We start from the raw sequence: 19,585 nt of genomic DNA on the forward strand, positions 1-19,585 counted from the left end.
CCTTCGACAGGAGATCTGGGACCTGTGTGAACAGGGTAAGCAACAGCGTGTCTCTTCAAACAATCAAATTGAAGAATCCTTTCTGAGGCACGCAGAGTCTAAACCAGGACATGTAAGTTAGAATATTTAATTCAATGTAAAATCATGTGCAGAAAGCAAAATAAAGAGAGGGAAAGAAAGATGGGATTAAGATAGACAGAAAGTAAAAGTCTCCAACAATAATTAAAATCTGAAGGAATGAGGCTCCACACTTGTAAAATTTAATTTTCAGTGCCAGAGAGGTTGTTCGGCAGTAATTAAGACTTGCACTTGAATGGACAAGCCCTAATTTTTTCTAGCCTGTTTTTTGGGTAATAGTGCCGCAACTTCACGTTCTTCATGTGTTTGAATGCCGAATCTATCGGCGAGGTACCGGTGTAGTGAAGCTTGTGGAGGAGCGGGGCATATCTGACAGCAACTTCCTGATTTCCGCGTTTAATTGCACATGTGCGGACTCCAAAAATCGCTGACTGATTTACTCCTTAATAATGGAGCACTGATAGCCGCACCATTATTCTTACTGCAAAATCCAGGCCATTGACTTGACGTTCCTAGGGATAAAGGAAAGATTATTGAAGTTTGATGTATTTCTGGTGTCTTTTTTTTCTCCTTCACTTCCATTCAAGACAGGAAGAGACGGGGAGACCTGGAGAGTGTACGACTTCTATTAGCTGTAGACCTGAGTTTTATAGGCTAGCAATGGGGTTGTCTGATGCTTGGAACATGACAAACAATCTGGATCAGGTTTTTTTTTTAAACAAGCAAGTTAAGTGTATGGTTGAAGTATTTGTAAATTAGGCTGAAATGACACGCGTTAGTGGTATGGTCAGAATCTGATCTCTGCTGTTAGCTAAGGTGAAGTTCTTGATCTTCTGGAATCTGTAAGTGGGCTATCAAGAATAATGTGTCTGATTATAATGGAGTTGATCCATTCTAGCAGATTTGGTATCCCACATCTGAGCCAGGCAGATCTGCAGTCATCTAGGACTATTGAGCAATGACCAGCCACCCTTGCTCATTGGTGGGACTTGGCCCTGCCCGTGAGGGGTGAGATTCTTTCCATTCAGCTACAGAAAGCCCCGACAAGGTAATGCCCTAACCACCAAGGTGATCCGAACAGGAAGCTTACCACTGGTAAACTGTGTGGTGGTTAAATTCCAATAGTATCCCTTTTGCATACTTGGAGATTCCAAAACGTTGGTTCTTTGCAAGTCTTGTGCACGTTGGTTTGTGCCTTTATGAGGAGGAAGCATGCACTCCAGCTGTTAAGACTATGAATTTTTCATAGCAATTTAGAAGCTCTTAATCCTGTTGATGGATTTCTGACTGCGTCAAAGACTGATCTGACTTTAAAAAATTCTCATGGAAACCAAGAGAACCATTGCTCTGATTAAAGGGGGTGGGAAATTTGGACTACCCAAGAGTATGATGTCGCATTTGTTCCAGACACAACTTGGGGGTGGTTTGGGGGGGAGGTGTGAAGGAACTTTCTCTAACCCCACTATCTCAGTTGCTCGTACTCCAGGACTTGAGCAGATCAATACTGATATTCCAATGCTGATGCCCATCAATTGTCCAATTAGACATTAAAGATCCTTTGGTTCAAAGAAGAGCAGGGATTCTATCAGCAACCAACAGCACAAAAAAAACTAGGCTGTTGAAGATCTTGCTGCCCACACCAGAAGCAATTTGATTTGCGAAACTAAAGGACAATTACATAAGACGTAGGAGCAGAAGTAGGTCTTTGGCCCCTGGAGCCTGCTCCGCCATTCAATAAGATCATGGCTGATCTGATCTTGGGCTCAGCTCCACTTCCCTGCCCGCTCCCCATAACCCATCACTCCCTTATTGTTCAAAAATCTGTCTATCTCCACCTTAAATATGTTCAAAGACCCAGCCTCCACAGCTCTCTGGGGCAGAGAATGCCAAAGATTCACGACCGTCAGAGAAGAAATTCCTCCTCATTTCCATTTTAAAAGGGTTTCCCCTTATTCTGAAATTATGCCCCCATTTCTAGATTCCCCCATGAGAGGAAACATCCTCTCTGCATCTACCCTGTCAAGCCCCTTCAGAATCTTATATGTTTGAATAAGATCCCCTCTCATTCTTCTAAACTCCAATGAGTATAGGCCCAACCTGCTCAACCTTTCCTCATAAGACAACCCCTTCATCTCTGGAATCAACCTTGTGAACCTTCTCTGAGCTGCCTCCAATGTAAGTATATCCTTCCTTAAATAAGGAGACCAAAACTGTTCGCAGTACTCCAGGTGTGGTCTCACCAACGCCCTGTACAGTTGTAACAGGACTTCCCTACTTTTATACTCCATTCCCTTTGCAATAAATTTCAACATTCAATTTGCCTTCCTAATTACTTGCATGTTAACTTTTTGTGATTCATGTACAAGGACCCCCAGATCCTTCTGTACTTCAGCATTTTGTAATCTCTCCCCATTTAAATAATAATTTGCTTTTTTATTTTTCCTACCAAAGTGGATAACTTCGCATTTTCCCACATTAAACTCCATCTGCCAGATTTTTGCCCACTCACTCAACCTTTCTATATCCCTTTGGAGATTCTTTGCGTCCTCCACACAATTTGCTTTTCCACCTATCTTTGTATCATCAGCAAATTTGGCTACATTACACTTAGTCCCTTCATCCAAGTCATTAATATAGATTGTAAATAGTTGAGGCCCCAGCACTGATCCCTGCGGCACCCCACTGGTTACAGTTTGCCAACCTGAAAATGACCCATTTATCCCGACTCTCTGTTTTCTGTTAGTTAGCCAATCTTCTATCCATGCTAATATATTACCCCCAACCCCGTGAGCTCTTATCTTGTGTAGTAACCTTTTATGTAGCACCTTATCAAATGTCTTCTGGAAATCCAAATACACGATATCTACTAGTTCCCCTTTATCCACCCTGCTTGTTACATCCTCAAAAAACTACAGCAAATTTGTCAAACATGATTTCCCTTTCATAAAACCATGCTGACTCTGCTTTAAGAGGATCAAATGACAAGCTAAGAACAAGAATATATACACAACAGTCTGTTGTGCTATATTTACAACTGGAATACTTTTCCATTCAGATATCCTTTTCATTCAGGTTTGGTTGCAGTGAGAAAGTCTCACATTACAGGCAGGAAAGGTTAAACATATCTATTGCTCAACCACACCCTCACCACCACCTTTGATAATTATATTTTCAATTTGCAATAGGTTGGCCTAGAATTCCATTGAAAAAAGGATCACATACATTTTATGGGGCTGTGCTTTAGTTATGCTAATGACAAAGCTGAAGTGGGAAATTCAGCACAACAGGGAATCAAACATATATCTCATTGTTCTCTATAGGCGAAGACATTTAAAAAAGGAAAGACCTGCATTTATATAGCAACCACCAGACGTCCCAAAGTGCTTTACCAATGTGATAATGACCAGATAATTTTTTTTGTTATGTTGATGGAGGGATAAATATTGGCCAGGTCACCAGGGAGAACTCCCCTGCTCCTCTTCAAAATTGTGCCACGGGATCTTTTCCATCCATCTGAGAGAGCAGACGGGGCCTCGGTTTAACGTCGCATCTGAAAGGCGGCACCTCCGACAGTGCAGTACTGCACTGGAGTGCCAACCTAGATTTTTGTGCTCAAATCTGGAGTGACTGACATTTTTGAAAAGATAAACACAGTGCCTGGTATAGTACTGAGCTATACCAAGGAGGACAGGGGAGTCACAGGTTTGATCTCCAGTCTGTATTGAATTTGTTGGTGTCTGCTGAGGCAGCAGTGCGGTCACTATTCGTGGTCTGAGACTAGGCAGAGAATAACCTATACTCCTGATGACTATCCAGTGACTTCGGCCGGAAGGTACATTTACAGAGGCACAGGAAACCAATCCATCCAAATGATTCTTTGCTGGGTTTATTTCCTCAGACTCAGGAGAATTACTTTTATTTAATGCTAAATGGGCCAGTTTCGTTTCCACTAGGTATGTTGCTCCCAATAACTCAATTGTAATGGCCGATGGGCAAAGCCCAATATACTTACGTGTCTAGTCTTGCGCATGAAGGATGGCCACTTTGGTGAGGTGCTAGAGAACTACCAGCATCAACTGAAGCAATTCCCACTGTACGTCACTACTTTAAGAGGAGAAATTGGGAGAGAAAAACTTAGATATTTTTCTCCCTCAATGTTTTTAACACCTGGGATATGGCTCAAAAGTATACATCACTCATTGGCTTACAGCTTTAGAATACTTTTTTCCAGGTTTCCATTTATTGTATATGTAAATCCCATGTCAAACATCTAGCAACTGGGGCTAGGAAAAACCAAAAACCATTTAGCTTTGCCAAATGTTTGCTCAATGCCGTTACTCTGTGTTAGGATCACTGCAATGCTTCCAAGGCCAGTCACTAAATCATAAGCCATAATTGAGAGCTCCTCCAGTAAATGGAATAATTGGAACAATGTTGTGGTGAAATGACCTATTAACCACTAATAAAAGTCATGTTCTTGGAGTGAAGCATGTAGTGTCCGTGTGTTGATAGAGACACTGAAGACAGGAGTTGGTTTATAGGTGTTCACTAAGCAAAGTCTGGAGGGGTACTAACGGATATAACACAATATACAGGCTTATATAGCCAGAGTGCCATTACAGCACATATGGGGCTCTAAAAGGCACATACACTACAAATCCTCCCCTTTTAGCTAACCAGTACATCATATTTTAAGTAATTATTAATTACATGTTATAAGAAAAATAATATACACATTGCTGTAGTTAATTAATTATAAGTCAGTCTCTCTGGAGGCTTCCTGACTCGGTCCGGATAACGCCTCGGTGGTGTAGTAGTTTCTGGTGGTGTAGTAGGTTCTTTTGGCAAGGCTGATTCAGCTTGAATGCCAGTGTCGGGTTCCAGTATCACCGGATCGGAGGTAGATATGGGTATCTCTACTTCATCGTTCGGCGTATAGAGTTGTGGTGTAGGTTGTCCCTTTTCGGATGACTCTAATGATTTGGTCAGTATGGCACCTTATTATGCTTTCTCCGATGTCCACGGTATACATCAGTGGTCCTAGTCGTGTGCAGATAGTTCCAGGCTGCCATTTCTCGGTACGGTAGTCCCGGGCCAAAACTTGTTGACCTATCTGGAAGGTTCTAGTTGGCCTTTCATTCATGCCTTGAAACTGCCGGTTCTCCACGTCCCTTCTGATGTTGGGCTTGACCAAATCCAGCCGGCATCTTAGGTTTCTATTGAAGAACATCATGGCGGGAGTTTGGTTGGTAACCATGTGTGTTGCATTCCTGTATGCGAACAAGAAGTTATCCACCTTGTGCTGAAGTTTTATGTCTTCAAGAAGGCCATAAAGGCCATGGGTAATGAAGGTCTGGACAAACCTTTCAGCCAATCCATTGGTGGCGGGATGGTACGGGGTGGACGTGTAGTGCTTAACCCCATTGTTTTTTTAAGAACTTCCTGAATTCTTCGGACACAAATTGCGGTCCATTATCAGAACAGATCTGTTCCGGCAGCCCATTCCTGGCAAATATGGTCCTTAATACTGTGATGGTTTTTTCCGTGGTGGTGGAGGACATCTTTATTACCTCCGGCCACTTGGAGTGTGCATCAACTGCGATTAAGAACATTGAGTCCATAAATGGACCAGCAAAGTCGATGTGTACCCTTTGCCAGGGAGATGAGGGCCACTCCCATGGATGTAGAGGGGCTTGTGGTGGAGCGTTTTGGACCTTCTGGCATCCTAGGCAGCTCTTGGTCATTTCTTCGATGTCTCCATCGATACCTGGCCACCATACAAACGCCCTGGCTAGGTTCTTCATTTTCACTCCACCCAGATGCCCCACGTGAAGCTCCTTTAGCACTTTATCCTGGAGTTTGGGTGGAATCACCACTCTGGATCCACACATCAAGGTTCCTCGGCACACTGATGGCTGTTCTCTTCTTTGCGAGAATGCTGGCAACAGTGGTTCGCCATGTGCTGGCCATCCCTTCACTGTTAAATCGTAGACCCATGAGAGAGTCGGGTCATTTCTCGTTTCCCTTTCAATGGCAGAATTTGTTACTGGTAGACATTGCACTATGGTAGAGTGGAACATCTCCACTGGGTCTACTGTAGGTGCCTCTTCTACCGTTGGCAACGGTAGGCGCGATAAACCGTCAGCATTCCCATGCTGTTTTGATCCTTTGTATTCTATGTTGTATTGGCGTACCCCTAGAAAAAGGAACCACCTCTGTAGCCTTTGCGCTGTCATAATGGGAACACCCTTTTTAGGGTTGAATATGGAGACGAGGGGTTGATGGTCAGTCAACAAGGTAAATTTTTGTCCGTGTAGGTAATGTTTGAATTTCTTCACTCCCCATACCAGGCTGCGTGCTTCCCTGTCAATTTGGGCATGGTTACGCTCAGCTGAGCTCAAGGAGCGTGACGCAAAAGCTATCAGCCGTTCCGAGCCATCAGGTAATTTATGCGATAATACTGCTCCTATGCCGTAAGGGGATGCATCGCACGCCAGTCTGATTGGCAGTGATGGGTTGTAATGAGCCAAAACTTCTTTGGATGTGATTAAGTCTTTGCATTTATGGAAGGCACGTTTGCAGTCTTCGTTCCATTTCCAAATTACTCCTGTTTGTAGCAGTTCATTAAGAGGGTGTAGAAGAGTTGATAAGTTCGGTAAAAATTTATGATAGTAATTTATTAATCCCAGGAACGACCTTAATTGTGAAACATTTTCAGGTGCTGGGGCTTTTATGACCGCTTCAATTTTTTCAGGTGACTTATGCAACCCTTCCTTATTTATTATGTGGCCACAATATGATATTTGATCTCGGAAAAATTCGCACTTCGGGCAATTTGCTCGTAGGCCCCGTTCTCTCAGCCTAGTGAGCACCTGTTCTAAATTGGCAAGGTGCTCGTTGTCGTTTCCTCCTGTTACAAGGATGTCATCTAGGTAGCATTGAGTCCCCGGAATCCCTTGGAGGACTTGCTCCATAGCTCTTTGCCAGATAGCTGGAGCGGATGCTACTCCGAAAACCAGTCGATTGTACTGGTACAGACCTTTGTGTGTATTTATCGTGAGATATTTTTTAGAGGCCTCTTCAACCTCCATCTGTAGATATGCCTGTGCCAAGTCAAGTCAATTTTGGTGAAACGTTTCCCTCCGGATAGTGAGGCGAATATATCTTCTATCCTCGGAAGAGGATACTGTACCGTGTGAAGGACCGGGTTTACAGTCACCTTGAAGTCTCCACAGATGCGAATTTTTCTCTGTTCTTCAGATTTATCATTCTCCAATGCTTTCTTCATGACTGGGACGATGGGTGTTGCCCACTCGCTCCAATCTATTTTAGATAATACGCCTGCCTTTTCCAAATTCTCCAGCTCTGCCTCGACTGCTGGACGAATTGCGTATGGCACCGGTCTTGCCTTAAAAAACTTGGGAATTGCTGCATCTTCCACTTTTATTGAGGCGGTGATGCCTTTCAAGGTTCCTAGTTTCTCTTGAAACACTTCTTTGGCGTTGGCCAAGATGTCTTTTAATTGTTCAGGTATGACGTCATCATCATTTTTTTTCCTTACTGGTCACCGTCAGTGCCTGAATGGAGTGCCAGTCTAAACGTATTTTCCTGATCCATTCACGTCCCAACAGCGGTGGACCACCATCTTGTAGAACGTATAAATACAACTTCTGTATTTCCTTGCCGTTGTATACAACAGGCACCCTTATTTTTCCTTTGGGGTATACTTTCTGCCCCGTATATGTTTTCAAGATAATGGATGTGTCTTTTAAAGGTATATGCGGAAATAGCCGCTCGTAATCCCGTCGATTTATGACGGTCAGAGCTGATCCTGTATCTAGCTCCATTTTAACTGGGGACCCTGCTATTGTGAGGGTAACCCAAATGGTCTGGTAATCTTCTTTGGCAATTACATTATGTAATTTGAGAGAGCTTAGTCTCTTGTTCCCGGAGTCGCTATCGCTCTTCTGGTCTTTGGAGCTACTGTCCGTCATCATTTGTACCTTTGTGCTTTTCCTTATTGATTCTTTTCCTGTTAGTGGATTTTTTTGTTTCCAGATCGGCACACACGTGTAATGTGTCCCATCTTTCCGCATTGCCTGCATGCTTTGTCCTTGAACCAGCAGTCCCTCTGGTCATGGGTGGATCTGCCGCAGCGATAACATCTCTCGAAACCCCGTGTCATTTCATGGGTGCTGAAGTCCTGTGGCCTTTGCTGTATCTCTGCAGCTCCTCTTGCACTGAAAGCCTTGTCCAGTGTTAAATCTTTCTCAGAAAATAGCCTTTTTTGTGTTCCTACACTTAGGAGACCGCAGACGAATTTGTCTCGCAGAGAATCTGCCAATCCTGCCTCGAATTGGCAGTGTAGGGTATCAACAATCTCCTTAAAATTCTTGTCCATCGGTTCGGCTGGAGTGATTAAGTTTCGTAACAGCTTGTATGTCTTTGCGCCCATTAAATCCAGAAGTACTGAAGCTTTTTTTTCATCTTCTATTCCATTTGCGGTACAATATACCTCCACTCTTTACACGTGGTCCAATCCTCTATCTCGTTATCAAAAGCATCAATATTGCCAGAATTAGGCATCTTAGAAAAGATATGGCGCTTCCCGCGCTTTTCTTTCTTTTCTGCAGAAAAGATAGGCACTTCCCCGCCGCTGCTGCCGATGACAACGCTGTTTCCCGCGGTTTCCGTTCTTTTATTTATTTATTTATTTATTTATTTACAGTTGGAGACTCGTTCCTGCCGGACTCTCTCTCTAGGTCTGAACGCCAACCTGCTTGCAGCCGCGGCCGTCTCCCGAGTGCTCCCTCCCCGTCTGTTATTGCTTGCCTCCGCTTTCGCCGCTTGGCCCAGCTGCAGAGCCAGCCGCTGGAGCCCCAGCCAGACTTACCGCAGTACCTGCCACCAGCTTGGCCAGCTGGTGAAACAACAGCTTCTTTCACTTCTTGATTCTTCTGGACGCCAGAAGAATCGATGTCCTTGAGGTGCTGCCGAATTGTAGGTAAGTCCGTTTCCACTTCGTCGCCACTGTAGTGTCCGTGTGTTGATAGAGACACTGAAGACAGGAATTGGTTCATAGGTGTTTACTAAGCAAAGTCTGGAGGGGTACTAACAGATAGAACACAATATACAGGCTTATATAGCCCGAGTGGCCATTACCGGCATTACAGCACATATGGGGCTCTTAAAAAGGCACATACACTACAAAGCAAACCCCATGTAAAGAAAGACTTGCATTTATATTGTGCTTGTCACAAACTCAAGACATCCCAAAGCACTTCACAGTCAAGGAAGTACTTTTGAAGTATAGTCACTGGTGTAATGTAAGAAACGCAGCAGCCAATTTGTGCACAGTAAGCTCCCACAAACAGCAATGAAATAAATGACTAGATCATCTGTTTTAGGTGTTGGTCAAGAGATTTATCTTGGGCAGGATTGCCCCTGCTCTTCTTCCGGTAGTGTCTTGTACATCCTCCCGAGGGGGCAGACGGGAACTCGGTTTAATGTCGCATCTGAAAGACGGCACCTCCGACAGTGCAGTGCCCCCTCAATACTACACAGATAAAGTGTCAGCCTAGATTACGTGCTCAAGTCTCAGGCATGGGGCTTGAACCCATGACCTTCTGAGAGAGTGCTACCACTGAGCCAGAGCCGACACCCAAATCACTATGAACTGTCCTCAGCAACTTCAGGGTCACTTGGCAGTTCGGTCTACTCTTCTCCGATTGGCCAATCTGGATGCCACAGGTGTCACCAATCAAAAAGTCAAGCTGACAAAAGTGCCCCCTTTTTAAAGGGGGACAAACAAAATTCAAATTATAAATTAAAACAAAGGAAACTTATCAAATTATTTACAGAGCTGACTATGCATTCCAGTCCCTCTGGTGTCCACTGGTCACGGTAGGCCTCAGGATACCGCGTGCCCCCTCTCCAGGGTCACCAGAGTGCAGACAAAACCACGGAAGCGAGGCAAACAGCTGGAGCGACCACACCCATGAGCCGCGTCCAAACTGGACCCACTGATGGCCCAGGAGCAGACCCACAAGGAGGTCCTCCAACTTGCCCGCCCGCATCAGGTGGCCAAAGTTCAGGAGCGTGGGACTGAAGTGCAGCCAGAAATTGAGGAGCATCCTCTTCAAGCAGTGAAACAGGGGCTGCAACCTCAAACCCATCCAGGCCGCAAAAGTTACAGGTAGCCCGAGAGTCGGTGAAGTGCCTTGAACATCTGTTTGGCAGTTCTGTCAAAGTCATCAATCCTCTGTTAATGCCGGCTTGTAGTTGGTTCCAACAATCTATTTTCTCATAAATCTGGTCACAACTGTGGAAACAAGGACAGCTCAATAGTATTTTTAGTACTGTGAATGGAACTGGAAGCAGCTATAGGAACACAAACATATACAATAGAGCCAACAAAATACTGAGGGCCTGCACCTGTCCAACTATCACACTTTTCCAAATCTCAACCAAGTTGTGAAAGCTTTAACTTTAACAAACAATTACCAATCAAGCATTCAATTACCCATCAATTAATTACCGATAACTTATCCATCAGTCAATTACCAAGCAATCAATTACCAATCAAGCATTCAATTACCCATTAATTAACCATCAATCAATTGCCAATCAATCAATTACCCATCAATCAAGCAATTACCCATCAATCAAGCAATTACCCATCAGGAAATCTCTCTGGTGTGTTACATTAGCTGCACCCAGGAAGACCCAGAAAAGTTGAATTAAAATCAGCTTTAATCCTACAAGTAATTCGATTTTCATCTTGAATAAAACTAATTTAAATATAATAACTTGAACCTTATAATCGGCTTCAAAGATTGGATGGGTGTATTATTGAGACCAGGCCTGTAATATGTCACGGTCATGTCGGGGTTGGGGATGAACCAGCAGGTATAATTTAATGGATAGTCTGCACAAACAAAAGGCCAATTTCGCAGGACAAATCAGGTTAGAGCAATGGCTAAATCGTGAGACCCGTTACTCCGAAACTTAAAATTGATTTAATAATGTCCCTCAACGAACGCCGAGGAAAATGAAGGATTTCCTAAATCACTTTCCAAAAATAAAATGTTCTGTCAGTCTTTGCCCCAGTCATACTCTGGCTTGAAATCGCTTTTTGTAGGTCAATTATATCATTCACTGTTGCGACCTGTTGTGTTCATTTCTAATTTCCAACACACTGATTCATCCTGTGTTTTGTCAGAAGCTATTTTAAGTTGGAAGCTTGTTGTCGCGTCACAAATTGCCGACCCAGAGACCTCCCCGTCAGTCTGAGAGGATTTAAAATGCCCCCTATCATTTTTGGTGGGGGAGAAACGTAAAGCAATCCGATTATTGCAAGGACGCCTCACAGAGACTGCATTTGATTGTTCGGTAAGCCATATCTACCTTCCAAGTCAATTTTTCTGAATCAATTTACAATGACTAATTTGATCTAAAGCACTTTTATCTGCAGTACTTCAAACATAACTGTCAACAAATATTTTCATTACCGTGAAATGCTTTACAGTATTCTAGTCGATATCTAAAAGTCAACGATGTAAAGTTAGAAATGACTGTTGGCAGGGTCATTAATGGTTAACGTCTATTAAAATCGAGCACAAAGGGATGTAATTGTAACATGTTAAATCTATCCACGCCAATACCCCAAACAGTAATTTCTCCGCTAAAGAAAATTTAAAAAAAGAAAGTGGTGGATTTTAGTTGGGGAAGCTGTAGGCCATGGTGACTGTGTTAGGGAAAAATACCAGTGTTCCTACTCCTGATCACAATACAGCAATACCTGCTGGAAATATTTGTGTGAATGCCAAGTGAGAACAGATTCAGGTTCTGCTGTGATGCCCTCCACAGTTGGATAGTTTGCCAACAGTCATGGCAATTTGGGTGAGCTTCTAAAAGACACCCAGTGCCTGGGGAGCTGCAGCCTAGGGAGTACTTTGGAGGAGGGTAGAGAAAATATATATTTTTTTAAAACTGGAATTGTTTTACAAAACTAAGTAATGCAAGTGTCCTGACTGTTGGTATGATAACCGCTGCATGGGGGTACAGGACAAATCACAAATGTTTACTTCTGGTTTTGAACTGTGATTTTTGTTGTTGACCTGGCATTTCCTTGAATCCTGATAAGCCACCAAATATACAGTGTGAAATGGGCAAATCCACATCGTGGAAGATGCAAACTCATACCAGTAAAGATGCTCATCAGCTTATGTATAAATACAGCTCTGACCCAAAAGGGAAGGATTTCTTCAGACTGTTGTACTGTTCACATTTAATGATCAGAAAGACTGACTCTTACCAGTAGCTCTTTTTCAGTCATTTAAAAAACAATGTCGTCCCCAATTGGGAGCAGCACTCCACAGGTGCCTTTATGTATATACAGAGTTCTGTCATTGACATTTTCACAGTGGTGTAAGCACATCTCCACTATTGCACATTGATGACTGATACTGCTCCCATTGATGCAGGATTAGCCTATGTCTTACTGCATCGAAGTACAAATTTGGCTTTGTTTCTTTAAAATTAAGAAGCAAAAAAAATCAAATGTAAATGGTGACTTAATCAGCATTTTCATTGCCGTATACAATACATGTGTTTAAAAAATATTTTAACACGGGTAGTAACTTCACACTCTGGGAACAGCAATGAAAATGTTGTCGCCCATCTGTTCTTCAATTTGGTCACGGGCTGTAATTTTTCGACTAGACTAGGGGGAAGTATTCTCAGAGCAGTGTTAGATGTAACACAACTGAACGGTTCTGATGATGAAAGCCAATGTTGCGTGGCTAATAAAGTAATCAAAGCCCCAAGTTAGTGTTACATCAGTAAAATATTTATACGTATTCAGACTTCTTCTTCCATCATGGTGGGGTTTCTTATTTGAAGATTTGACATTCCATCATTTTGAAGTTTACCGTCCACCACCACTGCTAACTAGCCAGGATTCCTGTTCGTGACAATTATCCAATGAGACTGTGCACATGGATGCCAAATAAGGATAGGATTGTGATGCCCACCAGTAGCCTGCCAACACCCATTGGCTAGGCATAGGGAAAATCACATCATAACATAAGAATTAGGAGCAGGAGTAGGCCATATGATCCCTCAATTCAATAAGATCATGGCTGATCTTCGACCTCCACTCCCCTTTCCCACCCGATCTCCATAATCCCTTGATTCCCCTGGAGTCCAAAAATCTATCGATCTCAGCCTTGAATATACCCAATGATTCAGCATCCTCAGCACTTGGGGCAGAGAATTCCAAAGATTCACAACCCTCTGAGTGAAGAAATTCCTTCTCATCTCGGTCTTAAATGGCCGACCCCTTATCTTGAGACTATGGCCCCCTTATCCTTAGGCTATGGCCCCCTTATCCTTAGGCTATGGCCCCTTATCCTGAAACTATGCCCCCTAGTTCTAGACTCTCCAGCCAGGGGAAACAACCTCTCCGCATCTACCCTGTCAATCCCCCTCAGAATCTTATATGTCTATATCCTGGGTGAGATATGCAAGGGGCATAGAGCTGTATCCTGGGTGAGATATGCAAGGGGCATAGAACTGTACCCCAACAAGAGTCGGTGCCTCCTATCGAGAAGGGGTTGGGGTGGCGTGGTGGTGTTACATTAGGTTTTCAACAAGATATTATCTGGCACAGACTATGTACAGGGTGCACTAAATCTCAATAAATTGCAGTAAATCATGCCAAGTACATTGTTACTCTTGTGCTTCAAGGGCACGAGCACAAAAATTGGCTGAAAACAAGAGTGGCCCTCCCCTGTATACAGCCAAAACAGGTAATATGGATTCAAGGTAGTTGTCTCCTATTTTAGAGCATAGGATAAATCGCCTAAGCTTTGATCTCGTGGCTAATGTTACCTTAACCCTTTAATTGCATTGCAACCTTGTAATCACTCCTTTTATTCTGAAAGGGTATAACATTAAAATAAATTCACACACAAAACAGACTTGTACTGTATAAAGGAGTGCTAGAAATGTTTGGTTTGTTTAAAATCAGTAAATATTGACCATTTCTATAGATAAAAATTGATTTTTTTCTCTCTATTGAGCAGCCCGGTAACGAAATTGCTATCTCAGAAATTACATAGTTCAAAGTTACACTTCCCTGTGATTTTTTTTGATTACCATATCATAAAAAAGCCATCTCTGTGTTTCCATCAAGAAGAATTTCACTCCTATTACTCTTCAATACTATAACACAAAATCCAGGCTGACACTCAGTGCAGCACTGAGGTAGTGCTGCACTGTCGGAGGTGCTGTCTTTTGGATGCGACGTTAAACCGAGGCCCCGTCTGCTCTCCGGAGGATGAAAAGATCCCATAGCACTATTTCGAAGAAGAGCAGGGGAGTTCTCCCTGGTGTCCTTGCCCATATTTATCCCTCAATTAATATCACTAAAACAGATTATCTGGTCATTATCACATTGCTGTTTGTGGGAGCTTGCTGTGTGCAAATTGCCTGCCGCGTTTCCTACATTACAACAGTGACTACTCTTCCAAAGTACTTCATTGGCTGTAAAGCGCTTTGGGACGTCCGGTGGTCGTGAAAGGCGCGATATAAATGCAAGTCTGTCTTTCTTTCTATAATAGCTCTTTATACGCAGCAGTTTTATATTTTTGGAAATATATCTGATTGAATTTTATACTGTGTTTCCCTTAATGTAGTCTCCTACTAAACAGCATACAGCTAAAAGATGCCAACTTGAAGTACACGATCTGTCTGTCGTAAGATATTCAAGCGCCTGCCAGCATTTTGAAGTTTGCCCTTTGCACCTTGAATAAATTAATAACTACAGGCGTATAAACCTGGCATTTCTGTAATACAGCCAAATGGAAATATAATTTTGGCCATGGAATATTTAAGACATTAAAGTACCTCAATTAAATATAAGAAGGCCAGAGTATAAATAGGGGATGGTGCATAGTTTTGTAATGTAGAACAGAGGATTTATGATGGGGAATAGTTCACATTGTCAACACTGTAATTTACTATCCTTTGTAGACTGCGCATTTGTTTCTTCAAAAAATCTTTTTAATCATTGAAATTTGGATTTTCTTCTCCAAGTAGAAGCAGATGATTTTTACTTTTATTTTTTTAAAAACTACCAGGACTCTCTACAGTCGAGGACCCTGTAGTTTATCTATCTGTTTGAGGTGTGTGGTATAAAATTAAAAGTTAGCCAAGGCTCCCACTTCTGATGTCCAGTGACTCTCTTCGGAACATAGGAACAGGAGTAGGCCATTCAGCCCCTCGAGCCTGTTCTGCCATTCAATGAGATCATGGCTGATCTGTGACCTAACTCCATATACCTGCCTTTGGCCTATATCCCTTAATACTTTTGGTTAACAAAAAGCTATCAATCTCAGATTTAAAATTAACAATCGATCTAGCATCAATTGCTGACGAAATAACAACAGAAAATGCTGGAAAAACATCAATTGCTGTTTGTGGAAGCGAGTTCTAAACCTCTACCACCTTTTGTGTATAGAAGTGTTTCCTAATTTCACTCCCTGAAAGGCCTGGCTCTAATTTTTGAACTATGCCCCCTAGTCCTAGAATCCCCAACCAGCGGAAATAGTTTCTCTATCTACCCTATCTGTTCCCTTTAATATCTTGAAAACTTCGATCAGATCACCCCTTAACCTTCTAAATTCTAGGGAATACAACCCTAATTTGTGTAATCTCTCCTTGTAACTTAATCCTTGGAGTCCAGGTATCATTCTGGTAAACCTACGCTGCACTCCCTCCAAGGCCAATATATATATCCTTCCTAAAGTGTGGTGCCCAGAACTGCTCACAGTGCTCCAGGTGTGGTCTGACCAGGGCTTTGAGCTGCAGCATAACTTCTACCCCCTTGTATTCTAATCCTCTAGATATAAAAGCCAGCATACCATTAGCCTTTTTGATTAAAAGGTCACGAACAAGTACAGAAAATAATGATCTATGTACCTGGACCCCCAGGTCTCTTTGGACCGCCACTGTTTAGCTTTTCACCATTTAGTAAGTACCCTGTTCGATCCTTTTTAGATCCAAAATGGATAACCTCACATTTGCCTACATTGAAATCCATTTGCCATAGTTTTGCCCATTCACTTAATTGACCTTAATCTCTTCCCCCTCTTTACTGGAAAGTGTACATACTGTGTGAGCACATGATTAATCTCAACTGTGATGCTCCCTTGGCCAAAAATCCTCAAACTTACTGTTTCAGTTTACACATAAACAACAATGGCCACTGGGTGATGTACTGCAGGGCTGCTAGTACCTGTGGAACCATAGCTGAGTATAAGAAGTCCTGGTTTCAGCCATGAACAGAGAATGGTCTGAGATGACTCGTCCTCCACCTTTCTGTCCCTGAAGAGAAACACTTGGCCTCTCTCATGCACCTTTTAATGTATAATCTGAATTAGAATCATAGCATCATAGAATGGTTACAGCACGGAAGAAGGCCATTCGGCCCGTTGAGCCCGTGCCGAATCTCAGCCAGTCCCACTCCCCCACCCTTTCCCCGTAGCCCTGCAAATAATTTTTCTTTAGATACTTATCCAATTCCCTTTTGAAAGATAAAATTGAGTCTGCCTCCACCACCCTTTTTTCAGGCCGTGCATTCCAGATCTTAACCACTCGCTGTGTTTATAAAAAAAAAAGTGTTTTCTTGTGTCACCTTTGTTTTTTTTGCCAATCACCTTTAAATCTGTGTCCTCTGGTTCTCGATCCTTCTGCCAACGGGAGATTGATATCGAACTACCCCCTGTGTATGGCTCTCTCGTTTCATGCAGTGCTGTGCCTCCACTCTCGTAAATCCATTAAAGGCCAATTCAGAAAATGGACATCCAGGCCTCTGTGCATATGCAGAGGTTCTAGGGTCTTTTATCTAAATTGACCACCTCCAACAGGCATATAAGAAAGTGTTTTTCTAACTGGGGTCTGTTAGAGACATTCCAGGGGGTCTGCGACTGGAGGCGACCGGATGTAATTTCAAGCCTGCTCCTCTTTATAAAACTGACACTGATCCAGTTCTTGTGAATTATTCTCAACGTTTGGTCCCGCCTCCTCACAGAGGCCCACAGCTCTCGCTCACTTTGCAATGAGCGCTCCCTGCCGATTGAACCGCTTCCTCTCCCTGGTTCCGCGACCCTGTACCAGCCTCCTGACACTTGATTAGAACGCCTGCGGGGGTCCTTCAAACACGTGCCTGAACGTGTTCACGCAAGCACGTACAATCCCACCGTACAGCTGTTGCAGAACATGCCAGTGGGACAGTGTGGCAGTGGGTCATGCCTCCAGCACGTGCATTGGCGCTCGTGCCCTCACTCACCTTGGCCAGTCTGCTGGCGGCTTTAAAAACAGTCCAGCACTAAGTGGCCATCTGTTGCTGCGGAGAACCCAGAATTGGTGTGAGCAGCAGGCACACCCATCTCACTGATATCTGTAAATAAATACCTGTTTTCTTAAAAGCATTAATAAAACACTTGTTACACGCAGCACTTTCCTATTAGTATTATATAGTATGATCATTTTAGATGGGGGCGGTCTGTGATTACGAATCAATTTGAAAAGAGGTCCTTCAACCAAAAAAATTTTTGAGAGCCACTGGTATAATGAACTGATTCCTCTTGCATTCTTTTTGAAAGATTGAAGAACCCTGGCCAAGCAGATGCTGAGCTGACTAATTGTATTGTGCATACTTGCATCATGATAAAGCACGTCTTGCTGAATTACTCCGTTCCCTAGCCATTGACTCATGCCTCAGACACATCTGTCTGAGGCTGAACCACACTGTTTGCAACCTTGGTGCCATATTTGACCCTGAAATGAGCTTCCGACCACATATCCGCAGCATAGCTGAGACCGCCTATTTCCACCTCTGTAACAATGCCTGTCTCCGCCCTTGCCTCAGCTCATCTGCAGCTGAAACCCTCATCCATGCCTTTGTTACCTCTAGACTTGACTCTTCCAACACACTCCTGGCTGGCCTCTCACATTGGCTCCGAGTTAAGCAGCGCCTCGATTTCAAAATTCTCATCCTTGTTTTCAAATCCCTCCACAGCCTCGTCCCTCTCTGTCTCTGTAATCTCCTCCAGCCCCACAACCCCCCCCTGAGATATCTGCGCTCCTCTAATTCTGCCCTCTTGAGCATTCCTGATTTGTAATCGCTCAACAATTGGTCGTGCCTTCTGTTGCCTAGGCCCTAAGCTCTGGAATTCCCTGCCTAAACCTGTCCGCCTCGCTACCTCTCTAAGACGCTCCTTAAAACCTACCTCTTTAACCAAGCTTTTGGTCACCTGCCCTAATTTATCCTTATGTGGCTTGGTGTCAAATTTTTTGTCTCTTAATACTCCTGTGCAGCGCCTTGGGACGTTTTACTATATTAAAGGCGCTATATAAATTGATGACGATGATCTCCATTATGTTTGCAAGCCCAAGAAGGGAGGTGGTTATTCTAGCAGCTGATCGGGAGACTCTCAAAAATGTATTTGTTGTTGGAAAACATAACGGTGAGTTCCAGTGCAAAAGCCCACAAAGTCTGAGCAAGTGTGTGTAATGAATGGCCGTCGCCATTCGTTCGCCGCTGTCTGCAAAATCCGGGCCATTCAAAATACCGCGCATGCGCGGTTTTTACATTGAAAAGCCGGCTGCCCGGGTTCCCTGGAGTACCGCCATGCACCTTACAGGGAGCACTGCTTCAGACATGCAATTATATCCGATCACTGAGGACACGGTATGTCAGCGCACCACTGAGAACACTACTGCCCTAACCAAACTTGTGACAGCTGAAAGTTATGTACTTCCTGGTGTCAGCCGCGGCTCACTGGGTCGCACACTCACCTCTGAGTCAGAAGGTTGTGGGTTCAAGTCCCACTCCAGGGACTTGACCACAAAAATCTAGATTGACACTCCAGTGCAGCACTGTCGGGAGTGCAGCACAAGATCCCATTGCATTATTGCAAGGGGAGTTCTCCCAGGTGTCCTGGCCAATATTCATTCCTCAACGAACATCACTATGTCATTATCACATTGCTGTTTGTGGGAGCTTGCTGTGCGCAAATTGGCTGCTGTGTTTTCTACATTACAATGGTGACTCCACTAAAAGTACTTCATTGGCTGTAAAGTGCATTGGCACATCCTGAGGTTGTAAAAGGAGCTATATAAATGCAAGTCTTTCTGAAGACTAAGTTATGTCATGGATCAGCCATAAAAGGCGCTATATAAATGCAAGTTTTTTTTTCTTGGGTCACTGGTCTGAGGAGCGCATTGGGTAGGATTGAGTGGGGAATGGCGCTCAAAAGGGTTGACGGTGGATAGGCAATGGCAAACATTCAAAGATGGATGAACTACAGAATTTGTTCATCCTAGTTTGGCATAAAAATAAAACAAAAAAGGTGACTCAACCGTGGCTAACAAGGGAAATTAGGGATAGCATAAGATCCAAGGAGAGGACATATAAATTGGCTAGAAAAAGCAATAATCC

At 43.4% G+C, this 19,585-nt stretch overlaps 1 protein-coding gene across 7 annotated transcripts in view; it reads left to right on the forward strand.

The window, feature by feature from the left end:
* Window positions 1–11,258: 11,258 nt before the first annotated feature.
* The window catches only part of csrp3 (cysteine and glycine-rich protein 3 (cardiac LIM protein)), a 56,806-nt gene continuing 48,479 nt past the window's right edge, over window positions 11,259–19,585 (forward strand). For 4 of the 7 annotated variants that reach the window (XM_086008177.1, XM_086008180.1, XM_086008178.1 and 1 more), the window contains exon 1: window positions 11,260–11,469. The gene's annotated coding sequence lies outside the window, so the exon portion shown is untranslated. Of the gene's footprint in view, window positions 11,470–19,585 lie in introns of all 7 variants that reach the window. The other 3 variants (XM_086008179.1, XM_086008181.1, XM_086008176.1) reach the window with 2 other exon arrangements.

Source organism: Somniosus microcephalus, chromosome 15, assembly GCF_052327205.1.
Source record: "Somniosus microcephalus isolate GS21.2 chromosome 15, FLI_Smic_1.0, whole genome shotgun sequence".
Taxonomy (NCBI): domain Eukaryota; kingdom Metazoa; phylum Chordata; class Chondrichthyes; order Squaliformes; family Somniosidae; genus Somniosus; species Somniosus microcephalus.